The 24,975-nt window shown below is 32.3% G+C and overlaps 2 pseudogenes across 2 annotated transcripts; both read left to right on the forward strand.

Annotated features, from left to right (window-relative positions):
- The first annotated feature begins 499 nt into the window (after positions 1-499).
- Positions 500-2,410, forward strand: LOC149530734 (cytochrome P450 86B1 pseudogene; annotated as a pseudogene). The gene has a single exon (XR_016358659.1). The product of XR_016358659.1 is annotated as a cytochrome P450 86B1 pseudogene (transcript).
- A 15,263-nt stretch (positions 2,411-17,673) lies between these two features.
- LOC149530735 (cytochrome P450 86B1 pseudogene) lies at positions 17,674-19,874 on the forward strand (annotated as a pseudogene). The gene has a single exon (XR_016358702.1). The product of XR_016358702.1 is annotated as a cytochrome P450 86B1 pseudogene (transcript).
- Positions 19,875-24,975: the final 5,101 nt, after the last annotated feature.

Below are 24,975 nucleotides of genomic sequence, written 5' to 3' on the forward strand. Positions count from 1 at the left end.
AAGATTAGAAAAAGATATAAACATTTTAAATTTCTTTTAATCTTTTAAATCCAATGAATATATTAATCAATTGAATTGAATAATTCCAATACACTAATAATAATAATAATAATAATAATAATAATAATAATACCATGCACTCCTAAATATTTGATTAAAAAAAAAAAAAATCCACAACGATAAGCAAATGAATTTTAAGAAACTACATATACAAATGCCATAAATGGCAAATATAAATTTAATTTAATGGACGTAGTCGAACCGCTCCACTGCCAATTTCAATTTCAGTGACATAATTTAAGATAATTATGAAAACAGTTGGGGATCATTCTGAAGATTAATAAATTTGTTCGATTCATAATTACTAGTCATTAATTCGCTAGCAGAAGTAACAGCACCCTTAATGGAAATCGGCAAAGCACCTGCCAGTAGGAGACTAAGCTATGAATACTTGTGACGTCGGGCAACAAACTCCACACCAATTCAAGTAAATCAACACGTCGGGAGTGAATGCTAAAGAAATGGCACCAGTTCCGCCAGAAAATGCAGGGAACGGCACTAAGTGCGTAGCAATAGCAATAGCAATAACAATGGCCATACTCATCTGGGCATTTTCAATGAGATCGAAATTCAGAGGAGCACCAGTGTGGCCCATTCTGGGCGTTCTCCCATCCATGCTTCTTCACCTGTCCAGTCTCTACGACTGGCTCACCCACCTCTTCGTCCTCAACGGCGGAACATTCCGCCTCCCGGGCCCTTGGAAATGCCGGATCTTCACGGCGGATCCGGCGAACATCGAATACATGCTCAAAACCAGGTACCACAATTTCGGCAAAGGCGACAGTTTTAAAGAAATGTTTCGCGACATGTTCGGAGAATCCGTCGTCATCGACGACGGCGAGTCGTTCAAGCAGCGCAGCGTCTCCGTTGGCAAGGCGCTCACCTCGCCGGCGTTCCGCGACTTTGCGGCCGCCGCCATGCCGGCCGTCATGCAGAAGAACCTTCTGCCCGTCTTCGCGGACGCCTGCGAGAGCGCCGCCGTTATCGACCTGCAATACGTGTTCCACCGGCTCGCATGTTATAACCTCTGTCTCTTCGGCGGCGGCGTGGAGATCGGGTGCTTGACCCCGGGTTTAACCACGGTTCCGTTCATCGAGGCCTTCGAGGAGGCCTTGCAGTCGATCATGCTTCGCCTCCTCGTGCCGCCGTTTTGTTGGAAGGCTTTGCGGCTCTGTAACGTTCTGTTCGAGCGCCGCCTTCGCATGGCGAGGGATTTCGTCTACGATTTCGTCGTTCGGGAGTTGCATTCTCGCTGGCAACACAACGGCGGCGGCGATGGCGGCGGTGGGGCGGATATTGCGTCGGCGTTTCTTCGCTGCGAGGGGGAAAGCGGGCGGTTTTATAACGATAGAAGAGTTCACGAGTTGTTTGTGAATCTGATTTTCGCCGGGAAGGACACCATTACAGCGGGGCTGACGTGGCTGTTCTGGCTAGTGGCGAGGAATCCCCGTGTTGAAGACGAGATTTTGGCGGAGCTCCGAGAGATTGTGAAACAGAGGAAGAGTAGTTCGGATCCGTTTTGTTTTAGTTTTGAGGAAGTTAAGCGAATGGAATATTTGCATGCAACTGTTACGGAATCTCTCCGGCTGTACCCGCCTGTTCCCATTGAGCTCACGGCCTGCGAGGAAGATGATGTTTTGCCCGACGGGACGCCCGTGGAGAAGGGCGCGCAGGTTTTGTACTCGATTTACTCGTCTGGTAGATTGGAGAGCGTATGGGGCGAGGATTGCCTGGAGTTCAGGCCGGAGCGGTGGATGAAGAATGGTCGGTTTGTGAGGGAGTCGGAGTACAAGTTTTTGGCTTTCAACGGAGGGATAAGGCGGTGTACGGGGAGAGAGTTTGCGTACTGGCAGATGAAGTGGGTTGTGGCTTCCGTTCTTGCTCGGTATCGGGTACGGGTGGTTGAGGAGCATCCGGTGGTTCCTAAGTACGGACTCGCGCTTTTCATGAAGTATGGTTTGCAGGTTACAATTCATCCGAGGGAGATGGCCAATGGGGAGATTAGCAAATAATCTTTCAAATTATAGGAGCATGGGGAGATCAGCAAATTACCTTTCAAAGTACCAGAGTATCTCATGGAAACTCCTTGTGGTGGCCGGAGCAGAAATCCTAACGAAGATGTATGGCCATGATTTCCCATTGTTGTCATGAGGCCTTGGTGTATTTTTCATGTCTTATCAGCATTTGTACCAACAGAAAAGTTGTAGGCCTGTGTCTATTCTAATTTACGTAGAACATCGTGGAGGGGTCTATAATTTTAATTTTTTTATATTATTACTTTTTAAAATAAAGAAACATGTCTATAGTTGATTGAGTCGATTATGTAATCTATATAGAATATCTTGTAAGAGCTCTATTGTTATTGTTATACAGAATATACATATATAGAGTAATGATCATAATCAAAGTTTTAAAATGCAAAAGTAAAGATGGAAAAATAAATATACAAAATATCTGAATTATATTTATTCGATGTACCAGAGTATCTCACGGAAACTCATTGTGGTGGAGGTAGCAGAAATCCTAACAAAGATGTATGGCCATGATTTCCCATTGTTGTCATGAGGCCTTAGTGTATTTTTCCTGTCATGTCAACATTTGTACCAACAGAAAAGTTGTATGTCTATTCTAATTTATGTAGAACACTGTAAAAGGTGTCTATAAATTTAATTTTAACTTTTAAATCAAAGAAAAGAAAAGTTGTATGTCTATTCTAATTTATGTCGAACATCATAAAGGGGTATATAATTTTTTATTTTTTTAAATATTATTATTATTATTTTTTAAAATAAAGAAACCTCTTTATAGTTGGTTGAGTCGATTATATAATCTATATAGAATATCTTGTAAGAGCTCTATTGTTATTGTTATACAAAATATACACAATAATGATCATAAATAAAGTTTTAAAATGCAAAAACAAAGATGGAAAAATAAATATACAAAATATTTGCATTATATTTATTCTTATAATGTTAAGAATATGTTTTTAGTTATAAAATTTAAAAGTAAACAAAAAAAATTCTATTGAAGTTAATTATTAATCTGATAGGTTCTTTAAACAAATCTATAAGATTTCCACAATCCATTAACATGAATAAATTTTTTTTTTCTGGATTTGATTGTGTGAAGTTTTTTTACCATCAACGTTTCGGATCATACTACATGATCCATTATCAGGATGCAAGAGAACATGAAGAACAAAATAATTTTTACTGAATTTGATTGTGTGAAGTTTTTTTACCATCAACGTTTCGTTCTCTTGCATCCTGATGATGGATCATGTAGTATGATCCGAAACGTTGACGGTAAAATTTGTTCTTCATGTTCTCTTGCATCATGATGATGGATCATGTAGTATGATCCGAAACGTTGATGGTAAAAGAACTTCACACAATCAAATCCATAATTTTTTTTACTTAGGTTTCTAAAAACAAGGGATTTCAAGTTTGGAAAGCTCCAATTTACGTTGAAATATTGTCACCCTTCTTGTGTGCTTTTTTTTCCTTCGCACTTCGAACAAATGCATACACAATGACTCTTTTGGCAAGAAATTCCATTGCCATGTTAGGGATGCTCAAAATTAAAGCAAAGGAAATCAACTTTGAAATTATTTTTCTCCCTCAGTGTTGGACACTTTCTTATGTTAACTGTATGGGTTGCTATTAACAATCCTCGATTAAACATTACTCGTCACGACCTACAAGGATTCATACCTTTGACCAAGTTATGATATCACTTGTTAACTGCTAAGGTTGTCATTACACCAAAAGATCAACCTATTAATTCCTAATACAACCACTAGATTTATATAAGACTGTGAGGTTGGTTAGCCATGTGACAAATCCAATGAGGGACATTGGCCTATTGCCAACACCTTATTCACTGCTATGACCAAAAACCAACTTACTAGAGATATACATTAGTTCATCAACGTAATGCCTCACCAAGGGATCCAAAGAATTAACCTAGAATTTCACTAAGATTGGTAGCATTTTTTTCTTTAACATGAAAGTAAATACCACATATAACTTATGCATAATAATGGAAGCAATAGCAATGTCCATCTGAATGTAATCATAACATACATAACAGATTACATTCTTTAAGATCCCTTAACGTTGAATTACATCTAAACAACTAACATTAATGAATCCATCTAGTACAACATCCACATGAAATAATAATGATAAGTCCAATGTTCATACATCACATTTCAAATGCTCAATCATCCACTATACATGTCACAGGGTATGAAAAAGCTAAAAAGAATATACATATGTGAAATAAGATACATCATCCTATTCTAATCCATGATACATCAAAGTAAAGATAATCACATGATACACATGATACATCATCATAGAAGATATACATCCATCATAAAGATCAAACATAATAAACTAAGTGCACGGTTCCTCCCAACCGTAAATAGCATCATTAGACCATTGTGGATCCTAGCCATCCCTCCGTGCGTAACATTTCAAATCATCGAAGAGATCATCGGTATTAACATAGTAGGAATGTCACTCCTAACATATACTATATCATATGCAGGAAGTAATCTAACATGCAAATAAAAGCATAAGATAACATCATCTAACATATGCTAATCATCAATGAAAGGTTACATATCCACCATCATAAAGGACGCATCAACCACGATGTCTCAATGAATCTCAAATGATAAGAGTGAAAAAACACTACCACCCGACCGCGTGGTACCTAAGTGGTCCACTCCCACCGTGTTGAGGAGATAATCTCAAGTCCCAAACAGGCTATCAAAAACCACATAGCATAAATCTCTGTAAGTTTGGGAATCTTAAAAGTATACTAACTCAAAGGTTCCAGACACAAAATCCGACATCTAATCCCAGAGGCACACAATGACATGTAGGAACCTACTATGCAAGCGAAAAAGTGTCATCGCATTTATCACGTACAAGTTACCCTGACAGTTAGCTAAACTCCACGGGTCCATACTGATCTCATGCGGCCACTAGTATCCTCTCATACTAACGAGGCATACTATGGAATGCAAGGTCGCAACCATGCGTTCTCACTACTCCCATCCTAGTCTATACAAGCACTCAAGGCATGGGCGAGAACCAAAACACTTATCTTTTTAGGTTCATTCAGTTAGTATTAGGTGTGAATGTTTTCACTTATTAATCCAACTTACAATGAGTTACCCTGGCAGCCTCTTAGGGCCCCGACCCCCATTGCAAGCCACTTCCCGACACTACATGCAGATATCCTACCCTAAGCTCATGGAATCATAAATCTCAAAATCAAAAAAGATAATCCATAATAAAAATCATCAAATATGCATAAAAGCATCAAATCTCCATGAGCAAGCATCCATAGAAAATCATGATCACAACAGCTCTCTATTGGCAACTGAAGTATCACTGATAATAAAAAAGTATCCATTGGTTCTCAATAACCAAAATATCTCTGAATCGTATTGATCGAAGACTCCAAAATGGTCGAGTCAAGCATGTCACAACATGACATCATCAAGAATAAATCCACATTTCAGTCCCATCATGGCGACTAAAAAATAACCAAGGATAACTGATCGATGACCAAAAATGGTTAAGTCAAGTGTCTCATACATAAGAATCTCAACTATAACAATCAGTAATTACAACCAATACATAGAGCATTCCATCACATAACCATGGTTGGGTTTATAAAGGTCGAGATTAAACATCATCATGACATCACAATCACATAACCCCCAAGCCTCTGGTAGACATCCTATAACTGGTCAACACTAGTCAACCCAAAAACCCAAAATAATAGCATAAAGAATACACAATGCAAACACATGTTTTGGTTTTGCTAAATTTACAAACTTGAATTTAAATGTAAAGGTCTCAGTTTACGTTTTCCAATTTAAATATCAAGTGGAGAAATTTCACGTTTTACTTAACCCATGTATTGTATTGACAGATAAAAGTTTCTCCCCAAAAACCGTTAGACTCAATTTTCTAAATGTTCTAAATGTCTTTTGTATACACATTTTGCTGATAATGACCCCCATCATTTTCAAAATAATAATTGAAATTCTTTTCATATTCCTCTTTCCAAATTAAAAGATTTAATTGATCCTATATTGCTCAACATTATAAAATAATTTGTTATTAAAGAATCACTCTTTAAATTCCAATCATCTATCAATATATTAATTAATTATTATTAATAATATATATATATATATATACTTATACATATATATACTTATATATATTTATACATATATATACTTATATATATATATATATATATATATATATATATATATATATAAATATATAAATACATATACATATATAATTATTAATTTACAAAACGAATTATATAAAAAATTGAATTAATAAAACATATGATAATCGCATAGTACACACGGCGAGTTTAATAACCGCCGGTCACAACATATATATATGACCTGCGGATCACAGGGTACACTGCGGTCGTAGGTACACTGCAGACTGCAGGTACTCTGCGGTACCGCAGTCCGCGTAGGCATTGCTGTCGGCGGGGGTGGGGAAATAAGTCCCTTTCGCCCATTCCAAAATTTACTTATTATTATTTTTATATTGCATTTTTTTAAAAAAACGCTTCCCTCCAATGTAAATTGTGATGCGTTTAACATTCGCTCGCTACGAAATATATGTCATTCGACTTTTAATTAAATATATATGTATATATACATATGTATGTATATATATAAGTATATATGTATATATATATGTGTGTGTGTGTGTGTGTGTGTGTGTGTGTGTGTGTGTGTGTGTGTGTGTGTGTGTGTGTGTGTGTGTGTGTGTGTGTGTGTGTGTATGTAGTTTAATCAAATATCACATCATATAGATACACACACACACACACACACATATGCATATATGTATTCATATTTAAAAATATAAACATATATATACACAATATATAAATTCCAATTTTCAAAATTTTTCTATAAACTTTTGATCTCAAAATTTAGTCAATAGTTTATCTAATGGTTTGGCTACAATTTAATCCCTAGCCCCGTGTTCTTTTCTATGCATATAAGATTTTCAAATAAATTTAACTACCCATATTGAGAATGCATACAATAAAAATAAGAAAATCCTTAGAAGACATATGGAAGACACGAAGAAGACAGTGAATGCAAGATGCGGAAATAGCATAAGTAAAATCACAAGAATCTACCCGGATTCTGATGCTAATTCGCTCTTCCTCAGAAAGCTCGCAGAGCAAGCTCCTCCCTCCTTCAGAGTTCTCGAGTCCTCCAATGCTCCAATTGCTCTCACTATCTCTAAGCTTCTAGGAATGCCTGAATATAAAGAGCTCTCAGGAAACCTCTAGAATGCTTTTAGAAACAGCTAGAAGGTGTCACCAACTAAGCATGGGTCTTTTCCAACCTTCTAGATGAGCCATAGGGTTGTAGACACCATGTGCTTAATTGATGCACTAACCCCCGCGTTGTTGACATATGAGAAAAGAAAAGGTGCGTTAATTCCCATGCAAGCTTATAACTCCAATTTACTTTTTTATATAATTTCTATTTAAATATTTATAACTTTCATTTTAATTTTTTATAACTTTTATTATTATTATTTATTTATTACTTTATTATTATTTTATAATTATTATTAATTTTAATTTTTAATTTTCTTTTATTTAATTCCTTTTTCCTCAATTAATTCTCATTTAATTAATTATAAACAAAATATCAAATATCATGATATTTTATATTAATTTTCTCAAATAATTAATTAATTAAATCTATTTATTAAGACTTAATTAATAGAAAATTCACCATAGACCTCCAAGATAAAATATGAAAACCCATCATAGAGCAATTCACACAAAATCAGTCTAAAGGGTTAAAAATATGAATTATGTCATCCGACACATTCGATAGGTAAAATATCTAGATACTTGTCCTACCTCACTAGGACAATTGGCTTAAGGGTTTGGGATTTGGACTTGAGAATTTATCTTCCTTCTCTAATCATTGAGATAGTATAATAGGGTACGCTCATCTTGGCAATTCAGGAAAGTCGATACCCGATACCTGCAACCTACAGAAAAACCATGCATGTACATACAATATATATAATGCTAAGCTAAACAGACAATGACAAGAAGTGGTGCATCGTGTAGATCCCAACTAAGCAGGTGACTACGACTCCCTTCCTTAACCATATCAGAAACGCCATACAATAAGAAAACACACACACCATACACATGCAAGTATGGGGTAAGTATCCATAATAAAACACATGAGCTAATAAACCATCTAACTAATCATCAACAATAACTGAAAGCAATATAATGATCATCATGCATACATGAAATGTAAAGTCTAAATGATCTCATCATATAACCACTAAATCCATAACATAATGTCTGATAGTCTTAAAACAATACTACTAATCCATCAACATAAAACTAGTCCAACATAGTCTGATAATAATAGCAACAATGTCCGAAAAAGATGTGAACGAGGGCAGGCACTACAATCAAAGTCAAAAGCTTGTACCTTATTTCCTAAACCATTGCATATATTTAGTATGTAGTCTAGGAAAAGTACAAGCATTCCTTTCCTTTTGTAGTTGAATGATTCAAAAAGAAAGCATATATACTAATTTATGATCTATATTTGGAAATAGAATATGTTTCTCCACTTTTCTGACAAATCCTTCTTTCTAAGTAATCTTATTTTTAAGAAATCTTCTTAAATGAGTTTTTTAAATAACTGCCATTTGAGGCCCTTGAAGAATCCAATAGGTAATATATCTTGTGTTGAAGAATAGGTAAGATTTGCATCTCTTACTTGTATTTTCTACTTTGTAGATTTTAATTGATTTTCATAACACTATAGTTATGTTTTCATATTTTACTCCTCGTCCCTCATTCTAATTGTCTCTGAATCTTCATAGAATTGATCTAGACTATACTCAATCAACATGCAATTTGCAGAAGCTCATTGAAGCACAAAACTAGGCTAGCAAAAATTGTTAATGCTCATGCGAAGCCAATAAAATAGAGGTTGTAGGATTACCATATTTTCTTGATCTCTGCCTTTAATTTTTTTAAAAAAGTTTTCTTAACCTAGAATAGGTCTGCAAGGGAAGTTGAGGTTCCAATGAAGCTAATGGGTGGGCAAAGGATGAAGAAACAAGAAACACAATGTGTTGTGGCACAACAATATCTAATTTTTTATTTGCATTGTTACAAATGAAATGATTACATAGTGCCTCTCTATAGGAAATTCATATTACTCTAGAAATTTTTGACTTTAGTTAATATGGATAAATATTTGCAATATTCTAGAAACTACTATGACTAACAAAAAAATGAAAAATAAATTAATAATACTTACAAATGGACACTGGTAGAAATTAATAGAACTCTCTAAAACTCCCCCCCAATCCCCCCCATTTTCTACTACTAATCAATAATTACATTAATATTTACAATGCTAAAACTTCTCTCGAGTGAAGTGTTACCTAGTGTCAATATGCTTTGTCCTCTTGTGAAATACACGATTCTTTGAAAGTGCAGTAACATACTTGCTATCAAAATAGATTGTAGTAGGCCCTTCTTGATCTTGTATTAGATCCATCAAAACACTACACATCCATACTAATTGGCATGCTATTGTTCTACTTGCTACATAATCTACTTTAACTGATGAAATTGTCACTATAGGTTGCTTCTTTGATGCCCATGCCACAATACTTGTCCCAAGATGAAATGATATCCAAATATGCTCCTATCCCAAATATTCCTTGCAAAATCACTATCTCTATATCCAACCAATTGAAAATCATCTTAAGTAGAATACAATATGCCATGATTCATAATTCTTGCATTATACCTCAATATTCTCTTTCCTACAGGTGTGAATGTGAACTTAGGTGAATCCATGACTCTAGAAATTAGCTCTCTCCATACATAATATCTACCTAGTTGTTGTGAGATACATCAAACTACCAACCAATTTTATGATTATAGTTGAATCAAGGTCTTTCTCATTATCTTATGTACTTAGTTTTGTGCCTACTACCATAGGTGTAGTGTAAACTGGACTACAATTTATCATTCTAAACCTTTTCAAAATATCCTTTGCTTATTTACTTTCACAAATGAAAATGCCCTTATCATTTTGTGTAACTTCAATTCCAAGAAAACATTTCGTCAAACCCCAATTTGTCATCTCACATTCTTTCATTCATTGCAAATCTAAACATGTCAATAGAAAGATTAAGGTCTGTAAAGATCAATCATCAGCATACAATTTCCCTTTACTTGTTTGGTAGGTTGGAGATCATATGGGGTGAGGATTGCTTGGAGTTCAAGCTAGAAAATAACTACAACTATTAGGCAATCAAGCACCCCACTCTATTCAACAATGGGAAATTTGAAGAGATCATAGAAATTCCCCTCTTTTTAAACATCTTTTCCAAAGAAATTCTATTACATCAAATATACCGTAGTGATAGAACTATGCATGACTCTTAGTTGGCCTCCAAGTCCATAGTAGAAGACTACCAATTCACATAGGTTTTATTTTTCCTAACATTTCAAATTTCCTCTTCTTCTAACATGGCATCCTAGGTCAAGTTTCAAAGATCTTTCCTTTTATTATTAAAGTGGTATATAGACATGTCACTAGGTGATTTCCCCAAGATATCATCATCTCTAGTGTTAACACCATCTTTGTCCTCTAACACTTCATCATAGCCCACCAATTGTTTCCCTTTTCCTTTATCTAATGAGAAACCAAATAATCTGTTGGACCTTCTAGGGTTCAAACCTCACCATTTCTATCCTCATCATAAGATTCAACTCTCAAAGTAGATTCTCAAGTAGTTGAAAAATAATGGATGATAATCACATATTTAATCCTCTTGGATCTATTTTGTATACATTATTGATCCCTCCATTCACATAAAAACCTGAAACAACTTTAAGTCTATTAAATTTGTAAATTGATAGGGTAAATGCATTGCTTGACCCAATACCCAATGCCTCAAGGAAATGCAATTTCATGGAAACCCACAATAATAAGATATGCAAAAAATGAGATTTTTTTAAATAAATGTTTTACTCTATTCTTGAAAAATGTTTAGACACTAGATAAATCTTATAAATATATTAATTTCAACATTGAAGCCATTTTTGCCATTTCCTATAATTGATAGTGATTACATTGTAGATTATGTAGCTGGGAGGTATTGAAACTATGAAACCCTTTAAATAGAAATATTGATCTTTGTACCAAGATAAAAGCACAAACTCGTGTCACCCTTTTGTAAAGGAAAAAACTAACAAAAGTACAATTGTTCACCTTTAATGACACAAAATTGTCATTATTATTTTGAATTTGGAAATGAAGTAAACCAATGAAATGTGTAGAAATGGATGAAGTTTAGGATTATAATTTTTAATAATTATTTGGAATAAGAATTGATATATTTTCCTAATTTTTATAGATAATTTTATAGGTGCTAAAAAAAGCTAAAAATTAGGGGTCTAGTTCCCACCACAAAACTATATAGAAATAAACTTATTTCCCTTTGATCTCAAACTATGTTATAGATAACATATATATCTAGAACAATAAAAAATAAAAATTGGCTTTAGACTTATATTTTCTCTTTGATGAGGATTGAAATCTCAACTCACCTTAAATCGATAGTTTTCATCTCCCACCACATTTTTCAAAACAAATCTATTTTATCTAGGAGAAAAATTATACATTCTAGAAGAGGACTCTGTTCTCTAGAATGTCATATAATTTTTAGATTTTTTTGATATGATCTAATTTTCTTTCTTTCTCAAAACTGACATCTTTTCAAGCGTTAAAATACGAGGTTGTAGAATTTTTTAATTACAATATATACTATATCTAATTAAAACACTACAAACTCTATATGAGAATATTCTTGACTCCGAGCACTATAAAATGATGTTGACATATTATTAAAAAATATCATAAAAAATAGTTAGAATGATTCAAATGCCACTTTTCTGAAATAATTTTATTTCTTTAGTAATTGGATACAGACTTGTATAAAACATGCATTTAATAGACATTTCCAATTGGAAAAGTGTGTGACCATATATAACTTAACTAGAATGAATTTATCTAGATCATGTGTTTAAAAAAATAGATTTTTAAATAGAAATACTCAAATTCAATCGTTCTGATAAGTCAGCCTAAAATTTGATACAACTTTGTACTTTTATCCACCATCCCTTCATTAACATTCAAGGTTTAGTTAGGACAATACATATTTCTTAGAAGTATTATTTTTCAAAAAAAGTTGTCATGTCTTATGTAGAGTAGATGCTTATAATTGTTTGTTAGAGGATTTTGGTCCTTGGATCATCATATTTGCTAATTATAATATTTTTTTTGTTGTTTAGAGAAGATCAATAAACTAATTTTCTAATTTTTTTTTTTTTGGGGTAAATGACAAATGCCTTATATTTATTATATTTTACAATCATTTAACATCTTGTTTTTGCCCCGTTCAAAGTGCATAGACCGAGGGAAAAAGAATGGGGAAGAAAAACCCTAGTATTTCCTGGGACCATAGTCCTATTCTAGAAAGTACATCTGCCACTTAGATTTTGGATTCTGTACAAGGCATACCTTCTTTTTTTCAAAGTTGAAATTTATAATTATGTAGAGTACATAATTATAATTATTTGTTAGGATCAATATTTATACACACATTTTTCTCCTTGGATCATCATATTTTCTAATTATTATATTAGTTTTATTGTTTAAAAAAGTTTGATAAACTAATTTAAAAAAAAAAATTAATAGGAGTAAATAGTTATTTTTAATCAATATTTATTAGCAATAGTTTATAATCCATTTCTCCATACTCTATTTAGTATATTATATTTGTAGTGAATTTGATTTAAAACATTATTAATTCTTTGACATCTAATGGAGTTTAATTAATTGAAATAATAGTGTCTCTAATTACATCATTTTCTTTTATTTCTAGAATTTTAATTTTAATTTTCGTTAATCATGGATCTATAAAGTAAAGATTCTATCATTAGAAAAATGTCATTTCCAAACAAATAATTGATCATTCTATGAGTACCCTAAATAAAGGGAACTATAATTGTTGGCAAGGTAACCACCTAAAACATCTTGAAAGTGGCTTCATATCTTGCCTTCTATCTATGAGATTGTGCTTAAACTGTGCACGACTAATTGAAAATAACACTTGGATACATATATGTTCATATCCTTTTATATATTGGAAGTAGTGGTTAATTTGTAATGAATTTAATACTCTGTGTTTCATTTCTACTATCAAGTTCCAATGAACTTTTAGCAACAATTTTTTTTGAGATGCATAGAGATATATACCGCTCTTCATTCATAAAAAATTATGCTATGGATAATTTTGTGCCCCTTAGTAATAGCGATGATCCTCAAATAACGATGATATAAAATATAAACTTCATTATTTGGCACATCTTGGTAGTTGTTAAGGATTCCCTTGATGCTCGACCTACTAATGTATATTCATGAGCATTTTAGCTTCTAGAAACGATAATACAGATTAAATGCTTCATCTTCTTTATCTACAACTCACTTCTTTAGGTAGTGGATTCCAACGTTCCAATGTTGATAGAATTATCTCCAAGCCTTCATATATTGATACATATTATGTGGATAGATATCATGCAATTTGACCAATATAGTTGGATGGCATTCATTGCGATCACAACATCTTAGTTTATAGTATGCCAGATTTGAAAGATATGGATGAGTACTTTTATATGTTTATTCAAATTTCAAGAACACAATTTATAACATCAATTTTCCTTTTGATAAAATCCCAGTCATATTCATTGTCACATTATGTTTATATTCAATGCTTATTCTTCACTCGCTAATACATAATCGTAGATTTTCATTTTATAATTTTTAAAATCAAGAATACACTTAAAACTCACATTGAACAAGAGACACAAAGCGTCATAGTTCCTGCCATATGTGTGGTGATTATATTGTTATGAAATAGTAAAGAAAATGATTGGTACATAATATGCTTATTTGTAGAAGAGAAAATTGCATTGAAAACACACTTGTTTGTTGTAGTAGTTTATTTTGAGAAATTTAAATTATAATTGCCTAGAGAGCTGAAAGCATTCACTTGAAATATGAAATCTAATGGTCTGGTATCTGTTATACATATAATCTTATTTTTATATTATATTGATTATTGTGGTTGTATATTTTAGTTTATATTTTTAAATATGATATAGCTTTTTTTAAATTTAATTTATGATTCTTATATTAAAAACTAGTTTAATATTTAATATTTATTTAAATGTAATATGAAATGTTAACTAAAAATTTATATCATAGTCATTAGAGAACCTATGTTGTTATCCTTTTTTCATTAGATTTTGTTTCAGCTAATTTTATTTTAAATTTTAATTCTACTTAAAATCAATATAAATTGAACAATAAAAAATAAATAAGTAAATTTTTATGATAACTTGTACTCTTATACTAAGTATTTTTAAATTGAAAAACCCATAATTATTTATATTATATTTTTACTATCCGTTTGTGTAATTAAATTAATTTTTAATATAATAATTATAAATCAAATTAAAAAACTAGATAATTAAAAATATATAAATTAATATACGTAATATAAAATTTATATAGATTACAAAAAAGTTATATATGTTTTAACAATATAAAAATATGTGTAAAGAACAAATTACGATAGCATTAGATTAGATTTGAAATTTGTAATCATAAAAACAATAAAATTAGATTTAAAGTTGAAAATAAAATACAAATTTTCACTAAATGAAATATATATAATATTAAAGTAAATATAATATAATATTAACTATAAAATAAAGCACAAAGTTGGTAGATTGGTAATACATCCTAAAGCAATGTTTTAAATTTATATGAACAAACCAGTTTTCCAAGTAATGTGGAAGAATTGTAGATTTTTGATTGTTTGTGGAATAAAAACCTTGATTTATCAAATTTTCTGCATGGCTAATTAAAAATTGACAAACACTCCAAGGATGGCAACTTGTACCAGTGTCTAATTCAATGGACCGATCAAAAGGTAGTTGAAATACAAGGCGATGAGATTAAGAGACAGATAACTTATATTAATGAATATTTAGCAACTTTTCTTCCAAGGATAAAAGGAATCATTAATGCACATTTAATTGGAATGGACATGTCATAGGGTTTACATTAAATGATAGTCGGGATAATATACTTGTCAACAGTTTCATGTTTTAATTTTTCATAATTTATGTTTGGAAAAATAATTTTTTTCCTTGCCTTTATGGATCACAGCCAATGAATTTTAAAAAAATAGTGTTATTATCATTTTAAAAATATGTTATAAATAATAAACTTTTGAATAGATTTTAAAATGAAAAAATTTACAATCTAATTGGTCAAATTAATGCTATATTAGCATCTTAATAGATGCATAAGTATTCCTGCCAACTAAAAACATAACCAACAAGAGCTATTGTGAGTTGGAGTCCCTACCTTTTGAAGAAATAGGCATCGGCATTAATTTAAACCTCATTTCTATAGGGGGTGGAGGGTCTTGGGGTGCTTGATACACCTTTATTAGCTACGCCCTACAATTCTATGGGTGCTTATACCCCTACTATTCTATGGTCTATTTGCAACGAAGGTGAAAAGTATCATAAATTAAATTGAACCTCTAGAAGGATTTTGAGAACATAAAACAAAACTATATTCTTATTGTTAAAATAGAAGTGAAAATTTAAATATAAATATATAAATATAAAAATATAAATCTAAGTGGATAAAGAACTATTTAAAAAAAAAAGTTTAGTAACTATTGCAAATTCATTTAAAAATCAACTTGATATAAGACAATAGATTTATCTCTGGATAAATAAATCTATTTTAAAATCTAAACTACATAATTAATATTATAGACTTATTTTCAAATGAACTTAAAATAAAAACCAATAGAGAAATCAATCTATCTTTACAAAAGTAGACTTACATAGTTAATACTACAAATTCAACAATTTAATATTCTATTAAAATTTTAATTTGCTTTCATTGAGAAGTCTAAAGGTGTGCAAAATTTTTAAAAAAAATAAAAAAGAATGCTTTGAACTTTCCTACAAGTTAACCAAATTTGCAATTTGGGAGTTTTTAATAAAATAATCAACTTGCCTGTAGAACGCCTTGTCAAACATTTAATTATGATCATACATGTCGCCTACACATTAATACATAGTTATTGTATTGTCTCTCATTTTTCCCTTTTTTCGATTCCGAAAAATTGACTTTTTCCCTAGGAAATTGGGTTACGACCAATGACAATTCAAAAATTTGAATACACAAATAAATTAAAAAAAAATGATTTAAGACCTTAGCTGCAAACTATAGGAAAAAATTAATACCGTTGGACGGAAGGTCCAGGGAGGGTCTATCAAGAACATTAGTTCCGTGCCTTATATAAAACAAGGACTGCAAAACATTAAACATTAATAATAATAATACTGATAAGTAGGAGATAATTTCCACAGCTAGTCAAATTGTGATATGAATATCAGGATTTAACTGTGTGATTTTGAGTCAAACTCAGGCTGGAGTAGTACTGGGATGGGTGACCTCCCGGGAAGTCCCGGTGCTTCACCCCTATGAGCATCACCTAGATCCAATGAGTGCTAAGTGTTCCATTTATTCTCATGAGAGATGGATTCATGTTGAATCACTACTCATGAAATATGGGTCATCGAGTTTGACTCAAAATCACACAGTTAAATCCTGATATTCATATCACAATTCGACTAGCTGTGGAAATTATCTCCTACTTATCAATTGATGAGCTTAAGGGGCTTTCTAATGAATGGTTCATAAGGCACAACACTTGGTGAAGGTTTTGCAAATGGGGTTGCAAGCTTTGGGTTTAACTAAGGAGGAAACTCCGTAGTTAAGCGCGCTCAGGCTGGAGTAGTACTGGGATGGGTGACCTCCCGAGAAGTCCCGGTGCTTCACCCCTATGAGCATCACCTAGATCCAATGAGTGCTAAGTGTTCCATTTATTCTCATGAGAGATGGATTCATGTTGAATCACTACTCATGAAATATGGGTCATCGAGTTTGACTCAAAATCACACAGTTAAATCCTGATATTCATATCACAATAATAATACTAATAATAAATGAACCATTTTATGTCATTCCCAACATTAATATTAAAGATTGCTTCATCTACTTCTAGATCCTTAAGTATAGAGTAAGCTTTAAATGATAGTAACATTCTTTATGGAGGATTACGCTACTCATCAATGTTGGCAAACATAGCCTTCAAACTGGGCCTGTGAGCCTTTTAGGAACCCTCCTACTTTGAGTAGGATAACTACGGGAATGGTTGGGAAATTAGTTGGAGAAACATTTAGATATTCAACTAGAAAATCAGACCTTAGCTTTTATTATTGAATTTATCGAGGCACCTTCCAGTAAGTGTAACATTTATAATAGTTCTAATGTCCGGCATGTACCGCAGAGGAAATGAGAGACACAGAAAATGCATTTCTAATACCATGCATACACGTTCCTTAAGGAAGGAGTGTACTGTGAGCTTTTATTAAATTTCAGAAAAGAACAGTAGGTGTATTGGTATTAACAGCTCGAAAGTCAGGAAGGTACATCAGAGGAATCGGAGTTATGGAGAATCACTAGTAAAAAGTGTGTCCAGTGGCCAAGGCTAATGAGGTGCGTTTAGGCCCCTACAATCTCTGGAATGGATCTAAAATATGGTATATTTTAGGTCTGCTAAAGAAATGGCTGAAATTGCAAGGAATGGGATGGCGTATTTTCAATTTTGCTGGGTAGGAATGGTAGCAGTCACAATGTTTTGGGCTGTGAAGGCTCGGATGCAGTCGAGATTGAGAGGGGCAACAGTGTGGCCGGTTCTGGGCGTGCTTCCCTCGTTGCTTCTTCACTTGGGCCACATATACGACTGGCTCACTCATCTCTTCATCGTCAACGGCGGAACATTCAGGATTCCGGGCCCTTGGAAATGCCGGGTGTTAACTGCCGACCCTGCAAACATTGATTACCTGCTCAAAACAAGGTACTACAACTTCGGCAAGGGCGAGATTTTCAAAGAGGCGTTTCGCGACATGTTCGGCAACTCAATTGTGGTGCAAGACGGTGACGCCTTCAAGCGCCTCAGCGTGTCTGTTGCCAAGGCGCTCTCCTCGCCCGCCTTCCGCGACTTTGTGTCCTCCGCCCTGCCCTCCGTGATTAACAAAAACCTTCTTCCCGTCTTCACCGACGCCTGTGAGAGAGCTGCCGTTATTGACCTCCAAGATGTCTTTCACCGCCTTGCTTTTCATAACATCTGTCTCTTCGGCGCTGGCGTGGAAGTCGATTGCCTCCAACCGGGTCTGCCCGAGTTTCGCTTCATCGAGGCATTTGGAGAGGCATTACAGTCGCTCATGTTTCGCCTGCTCGTCCCCCCGTTTTGCTGGAAAATCATGAGGTTCTTCAGTGTTTTCTCTGAGCGGCGGTTTCGCAAAGCCAGGGATTTCATCTACGGCTTTTCTATTCGAGCATGGCGGTCTCGGGGTAACAGGGACAGTGCTCCCGAGGCTGACGTCGCCTCGGCCTTCTTTCGGTACGAGGGGGAAAGCGGGCGGTTTTATTCCGAGCAAAGAGTGCACGAGTTGTTTGTCAACCTCATTTTAGCCGGCAAGGACACCGTCATGGCGGGGCTCACATGGTTCTTCTGGCTCGTAGCGATGAATCCCCGCGTTGAAGGTGAGATTTTGGCAGAGCTCCGGGAGATTGTGAAGCAGAGGAAGAGTACTAGTCCGGAGGATGATCAGGACCCGTTTAGTTTTAGCTTGGAAGAAGTGAAGCGGATGGAATACCTGCACGCAGCACTTACGGAGTCTCTCCGGTTGTACCCGCCGATTCCCATTGATTACCTGCACGCAGCGGAAGACGATGTTCTGCCCGACGGGACGCCCGTGGAGAAGGGCGCGCAGGTTTTTTACTCGATGTACTCCTCCGGCAGGCTGGAGAGCGTTTGGGGAAAAGACTGCCTGGAATTCAAGCCAGAAAGGTGGATGAAGAATGGTAGGTGTGTGAGGCAGTCCGATTCCTGCAAGTTCGTAGTGTTCAACGGAGGACCGAGACGCTGCTCGGGCGTAGAATTTGCGTACTGGCAGATGAAGTGGGCTGCGGCTTCCATTCTTTTTCGTTATTCTATAAAGATTGTTGACAAGCATCCCGTGCTCTCTGAATACGGGCTCACCCTTTTCATGAAGCATGGTTTGCTCGCAACAGTTCACCAAAGAGAAATGGCACTAGACTTAAATAGTTGAAGTTGACTTTGTTTTTTCAATCTTAATTTTTTCTTTAGACTTAAATAGTCGAACTTAATTTTTTCTTTAGTACTTAATATTTGAGAGTGGCCACTGAAAACGGCACTGGCTAAATAACCATGAAATTGCACCCGGCTAGCCAGTGCCTTCTCGAACCCGTTCCATTCAATTAAGTATCTGTACAAGCCGTGCCAGAAGCGGGCCTGCAAACTGCCGTCAATCAAAATACCAAATCTCAGAAATCAGTATTTACATAGGATCGGCTGTAAACAAGATAGAAAGAAGCTTGTTTTCTTAGGAGCTTTGCCGGCGACTTTTGCAAAGTGATTGATTTAGATAAATCAGTTTATCGAGTCCAAGATAAAATGTTTTGTAGTATTATTATTTTTTTTGGTAGAGATGTGTAATATGGTGTTTTCTAGTATTATTGTTTTTTTAAAAGATGTGTAATATGGTGTTTTCAGAGTTGTTTAGGGGAAGTATTTTTTTTATTTCTCTTTTATCTAATTAAACAAGAATAAAGATTAATTTTTTTACCATAAAAATATATGCTTATTAATAATAAATTAGTTTTATTATTTTGTGTTAAATATTATTTATAGCAAATTGTTTGGTTAAAGATTAAGTTTAATGATTTCACTTTTTTATCTTGTGATAAGAAAGTTTCACAATTTGATTATGGGGGTAGCTTTTTCAAGTAACTTGACTAAAGAATAAGAGCATCAATTATCAATAAAAATTAAACTGGTACAATTATATTATTAAATTTATCAGTTTTTAATCTAAGTTCTTAAATTTTTCTAATCAATATAATATATTATCTTCACATTGCTTAGTTACAATTTAATAATACGAAAATATACTATTATGAAAAAATAACATAATTTGATTGATTTAAATTGTGTATTTTAATCGCTAGTTAAACAAACTAATAAAATTTAATGTAATAAATTAGATTTATATTTTAATTTCAACAGTACAAATTTAATTATTTAATAATTATCAATAAATAGTTTGAAAATAAACAAATATTAATCTACTTATATATCATTTCTAAATAGAAAATGATAATTTAAATTTCAATGTCAAAAGTTTACTAAGTGTATAATTGTTGTGCTTAATGGAAATAGTTATCCATTTGATTTTTAATAAATATATATATGATTTTTTAATTAAAATTAAAAAGTAACATATGATATTTATAATGTCAATAGTTTATTAAGTATATAATTGTCCATAATAAATATCATATGTTACTTTTTAATTTTAATTAAAAAATTATATATATATTTATTAAAAATCAAATGGATAACTATAATAATAAGGACAATTGCATTACTTCAATTTTTTTTCTATAAGCATTTGAATCAATTTCTACAAAAAATTACTTAGCAATTTTATAACATGTAGCTATTAATGTCTTCTTAATCCTAGATTTTTCAATTAAGCTACTAGGTATTTTTTTAAAGAGTTTTTAAATGAATGTACTCTAATTAATGTCATTAGGCATTTTACAATGGTAGAATGGGGGAGCGGGATGGTGTGAGCGTGTCAATGTTAACTTTTATTCTTCTAGGTTAAATTTAACAACCATCTACATGTCAAAAGTTTAAATCTTATTATAAATAGAATATACTTTTACAAACAATTTAATAAATACCACATAAAATATCGATTTACATTATAATATTTGGAGATATAAATATCCATTTTTTAAGAAATTAAAATAAAAAGATTAAGTTAGTAAAAAATTAAATAAATAGAGATAAAGGAAATATAAATAATTTTAGATGTAGTAAATTAAATTATAATTATTTTGCAGTGGATATCTATCAGCATTTCATTAGATAGATTTATTTAAGATATCTATACTAGTATATAAAAACAAGTATTCAAAAGATTGGTATCATATCACATTCTTAGATTATTTCAGTTAAGTTTTTACAATCTATCATAAATTGAATGTACCCAATATAGATAAAAGTAAGAAATTTCACTAGATTGGTATCCTTTCACATTCTTACCATCAATTTTAAAATGAATATATTCTAATATAGATAAGTGCAATATTAGTATCTTACAACATTCTTAGATTATTTAATTAAAGTTCTTACAATCTATCTGATATCATATGATATTCTTAGATTATTTGAGTTAAATTTTTACAATCTATTTTTAAATGAATCTATTCTAATATAGATAAAAAAACAAATAATTCAAAGGATTGGTATCATATCACATTCATAAGAGACACATCAGCAACATATCTAGAGTGCAACGACGCGAAAAAAATAGTGAATTCCAATAAGAAGCCAAAAACCAAACATGGTGGTGCTCCACAAACCATTTTTGGTATCATAGTAAGCTGTCACCAAACTGTGCACAGACCATCTTATTCTGTTAGTGCTTTTGATTTGACTCTATTTCTTTTCATTTATTTATTCACATCCTAAACCCAAAGTTTTTCATAATACATCAATGAGCCAAATGTTTTTCATTAATGATTTAATGCAAAGTTCTTATCTAATTTTAAATTATTGTAATAAGTTAAAAATGTTTTCATGGATGTCTATTATGTCACAAAGTTTCTGTTTTGACGAGAATTAAAGATTATATAAAAGTACATTTAATATTTAAACTTAAAAATTGAATATTATCCATCCCAAACTTTTATAGTAATGTCTATTTATTGATTATAGTTGTAAAAATAAAATTAACTCTAGACTTAGTGAAAAACAAAGAAAATAAATAGTCTAGCCTTTTAATTGTGCAAGTAGGTGTCTACACCCTTCAATTATAAACACCCTTCAATTATAAGGACAATTGCATTACTTCAAACTTTTTTCTATAAGCATTTGATATCAATTTATAGAAATGGATTTTTTTAATTCTAAATTATTAAATTTTGCAATGCAAAACAAATTTCATCTAATTAGAAGCTATGATTATTTTTAGTTAAGCTATATATTACTATTGACACTAACATTGCAACTTTTTTAGGTTCAAATGCTATTTATATGATACAAGTAAGATTTTCATGGTAGAAAATTCAATAATTGATCACTTGATTTATGTCAAGTAGAATTGATTCATGAAAAAACAAGAAAAGAAAGAACAATTAAACTCATAATTTCTTTTTAAAAATAAAGAGTTACAACATGATGAAAAAAATTTCCATAACAAATGAATTCCACATCTTCTAGCAAAGATAGTTTAGTACTCAATAATCAATATCTAAAATATAATATATTATAATATTGTCCAAAAATGTGTTGACCGTGATCTTCTATATAAATATCATCAACATGTGATTATCCAAAAATATCTTGGTCATGATCCTCCATATAAATACCATCAACACCACCTATAGATAAATTGTGTTAGTTATAAAATTAATTTCTAAATCAAAGTCATGGAATTGATTATATTTAAATACAAAATTTTCTTACCATCTCCACTTTTCATTGTGTCTCTCATTGTTATTGCTTGGTTGAGATCAAGATAAAAAGGTAACACATGTTCTTGGGGGTTGTTATCATTTAAAACTGCAATAACATCCACATTCAAAGACCAAAACTTAACGTGTGCATTAAAGGCACAAAATCTATGAAAATGAATTTCATTATTTTATTACCTTTTGTAACTTGCATTGTGTCCATTATTGTTGTCTTGGGTGAGATATCTTCTTGAGTTTCTTGTCCACCATCTATCATTGCAACAACATTGCATGCTTAATACATTAAATCATATAAAATAAATATACAAACAAAAGAATCAAAATTTATTTATTGTTATTTTGTAATTTCATTACCATTTCTAGTTTGGATTGCATTTTCATGAGAAAAACTCACTCTAACTTCATCTTCATCAACCAATGGAGTAACATCATCTGTAATATAATAAAATAATCTTAGTTTGCTTCAAGGAAATTTAATAATCACTAAAACTCATTACCATAAACAACTTGTATTTCACTTGTAACCATTTGGTTCAAATCAATGGAGAAAGGCAATCGATGTCGTCGACTACTTTCTTGATCATTCAAACCTACAAAATGACATATGTTTATCACACACACACACACACACACACACACACACACACACACACACACACACACAAATTCTTATACAAATTACTAAAATGTTTTTGAATAAATATACTTACCTTTCTGCTTGATAACATCTCTTTCCTGTTGTATTGTTAGGCCTGATCGATTGATGACCTTCTTTTTCTTTTTCTTTCTAGATCCTACAGAGTGGAATTAAAAATTTTCATGTTCCTTAGCTCTTTCATTTGAGTTTTGAGTTTCGACACTAAGCTTTCGATGAGTAAAATGGCGTTTACGCATTTTACTTGGACTAAACCATGGTGTTAATTGTCTCATAGATAATTTCTCTGAGTCAAGGATTGATTTTAGTTTGGAAGATGAAGAAAAAGTTGCATGCATATATTTTTTAAATCTCCCAACACATTGACTAAACATGATTTTCTCATATTCTCTAGTCGGTAAAGTTTGAAGCAATGAAGTTATGTAGTCAACTGAATCTAGAAAGTCGTCATTGGAAGTATTAGATGATTTCCAACCATCTGTTATAGACATAACAATGACTAAGTTAAAAAAAATATTTTAGAATTGCTAATGTTTCATTATAAAATGATGGTTTTGAAGATTACCAGTACTTTGAGCTTCGGCAATGACAACTCCAAGCACATCTTGATCTTCTAGATGCATAGAACCATCTATAATTGGATAATAGTTAGTTAGTTTTAGAAACATGAAATTGTTTAATACTTTACTATAAGGATAAATTAACATTACCAATGACACCCTTTTCATGACAAGAACTCCATCTAACTTCATCACTGTCATCAACCACCGTAGTAACATCATCTATAATTTAATAAAAATAGTTTAGTCAACTGAATCTAGAAAGTCATTGTTGGAAGTATTAGATGATTTTCAACAATCGATAATAGAAATAAAAATGACTAAGTCAATTTTTAGAAATCTAAAATTATTCAATATTTAATTATAAGAATATTAACATTACCAATGGTACCAATTTCATGACAAGAGCTCCCTCTAACTCCATCATTTTCTTCAACCAATGTACTAACATAATCTGTAATTTGATATGATTAATTTAGTTAGTTTTGAAAATTACATAATAATAATTATAAATAACTATTAAGCTTAAATCAAAAATGAAACTTACCACCAACTTGATCTTGCTAGTTTATTTTGCTTCTCTTTAGACAATCTAAAATTTTCAGCACATGTTCGCACATATTTCCTCTTTTTGCCCACTGACAATCACATACATGTAAATCTGATCCAAATTTCCTAATGAAGTACCATTTTGTTGGATTGGTTTGACTTCTTACCTTATATGTATTAGGAAGAAGATCATGAGGATAGCAATCTGTATCAGCTATTGCTTTTGACCTCTCTAAAGCAGTTAGATAATATCTTTCCTTTTTAAAGTT

The sequence above is a fragment of the Cupressus sempervirens genome, chromosome 11, assembly GCF_028749045.1.
Source record: "Cupressus sempervirens isolate cs-2001-9-10 chromosome 11, ASM2874904v1, whole genome shotgun sequence".
In the NCBI taxonomy this organism is placed as follows: domain Eukaryota; kingdom Viridiplantae; phylum Streptophyta; class Pinopsida; order Cupressales; family Cupressaceae; genus Cupressus; species Cupressus sempervirens.